We start from the raw sequence: 4,799 nt of genomic DNA, 5'->3' as shown, positions 1-4,799 counted from the left end.
AAAGCACAAACAAACAAACAAACACACTCGCAAACTTGTCGGCTCTTATGCAGTTAATAATAACAACCAATAAGCTAAACCCGTACATTTTCGTACCTGAGTTTAAAGTTTTTCCGCCATCCACGTGACGCACGCAAATTATTAACAAACGCACGCACGACAAACAAATATTAATAATAATAATAATAATAAATTTCATTTAATTTTATTATCGAAAAACATTCCGAACGATTTTATAATTTAAAATAATAATAATAATAATAATAATAAAAATTCATGCGTTTGTTTCATGTGATAAAGCGTGATAAGAACAGAAAAAAAAAATTTTTATTTTTATTTAATTATTTCGGATTAATAATAATCTTAATTATTATTATTATTATTATTATTATTATTATTATTATTATTATTATTATTATTATTATTAAAATAAATTTCGTTCCTTTTTTTTTTTTTAATTTTACGTCATTAAATAATAAAATTTATTTTTAATCAAAAAAAAATGTACGCGGCGGTAATAAACCCCCAAAAATTTAAAAAAAAAAAAAAAAATTAATAACGTCTTTTATTTTATTACTTTCCTTATATGGTTTTTATTATTATTATTATTATTATTATTATTATTATTATTATTATTAACACACACAAAAACTCAACATTTAACAATAAATACATTAAAAAAAAAAAAAAAAAGTCGTTAAATTTTATTTATAATTAAATGACGCTTTAAAAAAAATAAAATAAAATAAAAATAAAAATTTTTTTTTAATCGAATCGTTTAGTGACTCGTTTTTTTTTTTTTTTTTTTTAATTATTAATTTTAATTTGAAAAAACTATAGAAAAGTAATGAAAACATAATAATAATGATAATAATAATAATAATAATAATAATAATAATAATAATAATAATAATAATAATAATAAATTTTTAAATAACCTTAAAAAAAAAAAAAAACCTTTTGTTTGCCTTTGTTTAATACGTTCAACTAACGCATATAAATCATCATTATTATTATTTTGATTTATTTTATAAGGTCGAATTTATTACATAAATCACGTGATATTAAAATTTAATAATTATTAATAAATAATTAAAAAATTTTAATTTTAAAAGGAAATAATTAAATGGTTAAGAATAAATATTAAAAAAAATTTTTAAATCGACCAAGATTACGTAAATTTCCTGCATTGAAATCTATGCGTGTCTGATGATCTTTTTTTTTTTTTTTTAAACCTTGAGATGGTTTACTGAATTTAAAACAATTCAAATTATTATTATTATTATTATTATTATTATTATTATTATCATTATAATTAACCCTACGAATTTTTTTTTTTATAAACAAACAATGGGGGGAAAAAAACAAAAAAAAAGTTTACTAAAATGTTTCTTTTTATTTACTTATTTAATATTTATGACGTAATTATGCCATTTATTTAAATTATTATTATTATTACTATTATTATTATCATTATCATCATTATTATCATTATTATTACTATTATTTGAATTAATTAATAAAATAATTACCGTCGCGAACGTAATGTTTGAGTAATACAACAATTTTTTTTTTTAAATAATATTTAACAACAAATGTAACAACAACAAAAAATCATCATTATTATTTTAGTAAAATATTAATAATAATAATAATAATAATAATAATAATAATAATAATAATAATAATAATGAAACGATTCGAATTATTTTATTATTTTGTGACACGATAAAAAAAAAAAAAAAAATGTAATAAAATAATAATAATATCATCATCTCTGCCCTTGAAAATAAACAACCGTCATTTTGTGTTAAATTATAATAATAATAATAATATTGATAACAAATAATAAAAAATTTAGGAGGGAAGTGGAAGGTGGGGGGGGAGAGAGAGAGAGAGAGAGAGAGAGGGAGAAAAAATGATATTTGGACCATCTTTTTCTTCTCCTTCTTATAACCGATCTCTTTTACATATATTTATTATTATTAATATTTATAAAGTCCTTGAAATTTACACAAAAATAAAAACGTTTCTTTCTTTCCACTTCTTATTGGAAATAAATTAATTTCGTTTTAAATAATAATAATAATAATAGTAATAGTAATAGTAGTAATAATAATAATAATAATAATAATAATAATAATAATAATAATAATAATAATAATAATAATAATAATAATAAATTTCGTATAAACAAATAAAAATTTACCAAAAAAAAAAAAAAAAAAAACAAACGTAAATTACCGAAATTTTTCTATTTTCTTTTTTTTTTTTTTTTTTGTTTATTTTTTTTTTTTTAACGACTTTATAAAAATTTTAAAACGCCCTAAAATAACACGATATCAATTATAATAATAGTAATAATAATAATAATAATAATAATAATAATAATAATAATAATAATAATAATAATAATAATAATAATATTAATAACGATTGATAATAATAATAATAATAATAAATTTTTCTTAAGAAACACCAATCAATTATCACCAAAAAAAAAAAAAGAACGTAATTAACTTAATATGAAAACTCCGGGGGGTTATCAATGGTGGCAAAAAATTTTAACGGTTTAACGATAACAATGCTACCAACGAAATATTTAAATGTAAAAAAAAAAAAAAAAAATCATGTTGGTACTACGGCCGCGTACCGTTTTTCCTTAATTAATAAATTTAATTTTAGCTTTTAATAATAATAATAATAATTTTTATTAATAAATTTTTTCTTGTTTTTTTTTTTTTTTTTTGCTATTTCGTGACATTTAGTTAGTGTTAGTTTTTTTTTTTTTTTTTTATTAATTTAACCGTGATAATAATAATATTGATGATATTTCCGCGTGTTTGCGAATTATTCTCGTTTAAACTTTAAAAAAAAAATAATAATAATAATAATAATTTGTGTGCTTTTAAAAAAAAACCGTTTACTCTTGCGTGCGTGTGTGTGTGTGTGCGTTTTTTTTTCAAACGATATCGTACAATAAGGTAATAATAATAATAATAATATTAATAATAATAGGGAATCACAGAACAAAAAAATTTTTTTTTTTTTTATATTTACTACATTTGATAATAAATAATTTCGTAAAGTTTGTCACATTGCGTATTATTATTATTATTATTATTATTATTATTATTATTATTATTATTATTATTATTATTATTATTATTTTTATTATCATTATTATTATTATTATTATTATTATTATTATTATTATTATTTTTCCCGTGAGGAAAACTCTTTTAAAAAAGCGAGAATTTAACCGAGATAGAATAACGTCTTTTAATGAACCTCTACAAAAAACCTTTATTTTTTTTTTTTTTTTTTTATTGATCAAACGACGCCATTTTTAAACGATAATGATGATAACTTTTTAAATTAGTTTTTTTGTTTATTAAAGTATTTGCGTAAGAGAAAATTTTTTTTAAAATTCGAATCGAAGTTTTTTGAATTATGATCCAAAAAAAAAAGAAAAAGAAAAGTAAAACAAGTTTTGCGAGACATCTTTTAGCCTTATTTTTTTGTGCGTGTGTGTGCGTGTGCGTGTGCGTGTCTGTGCGTGTTTTTTTAAATACTTGATTTTTATATATATAAAAAAAAATGAAATATCGTTTATAATTTTGTATATATTTATTTTATTATGGCAATTTTTCGTATTTTTTTTTTTTTTTTTTAGTTACTTTGACATAAAAATACGTCAAGGTTAAAAATAAATAAATTTATACAAAAAAGTTATTAAAAACCGTGTACTTAAAAAAAAAAAAAAAAAAAACTTTAGTGTTACAAACATTTATATTTAAATCAATTAATTCATTAATTAATTGTTTTCTTTTTTTTTTTAAATAAAATTCGTGACGTCATTTATTATTATTATTATTATTATGGTCACTCTTAAACACGACAAGGCTCTTATTTGTCGGGGTTTTTAAGCATTTATTCCAGGTTTCTACCCGTCGATTCCTTAGGGATAAATGCTCGAATTTCGGTGGTGCTATTTATAATTATAATTATTATTATTATTATTATTATTATTATTATTATAGATTTCTAACTACTTTTTAATATTTAAAAAAAAAAAATTATTCATTCACTCTACATTTATTTTACACGTATGTTTTTCATTATCGAAAGGGAAAAAGAAAACGTTTAAATGAAAATAATAATAATGATAATAATGATAATGATAATGATAATCATCAAAATGTAAAAATCTCTCTAAAAAAAAATACATAAAAAACGATCGTAAACGTATAAAAAAAAAAAAATATTTATTACAACAATTAATTAAGATTCATTACGCCATTAAAATAACAAACCAATAATAATAATAATAATGGGCTAACAGAAAAAAATTTTTTTTTTTATAAATAGGGGTTTAGTTAATTACGGTAAGTTTTCCCTTTTCACCCTCCTCCTTCTCCCCCTCCTTCCCCCAAATAAATTTAAAAAACTTTAAAATCAATTCCAGTTTTTTTATTATCATTTCTTTCTTATTCTCTTATGCGAAAAATTATTATCATTATTATTATTATTTTTTTTTTTTATTACTTTAATTTTTGACGCACGCACGCTCTTTGAGTTAAACATTAAATTTTCCCTTTATTATTATTATTATTATTATTATTATTATTATTATTATTATTATAATAAACGTGGCGTTATTATAAACGGTAGCCTATCACCCCCACATAATAATGATGATGATAATGATACTCTCATAACAATATATAAATTTTAATATTTATAAAAGAAAGGAAATAAATAAATAATTGAATAGTGTATCGTTTTCATATATTCCG

Source organism: Pediculus humanus, genomic scaffold (genome assembly GCF_000006295.1).
Source record: "Pediculus humanus corporis 1103172108318 genomic scaffold, whole genome shotgun sequence".
NCBI classification, from domain to species: Eukaryota; Metazoa; Arthropoda; class Insecta; order Psocodea; family Pediculidae; genus Pediculus; species Pediculus humanus.
Note: the sequence above shows the minus strand (reverse complement) of the source record.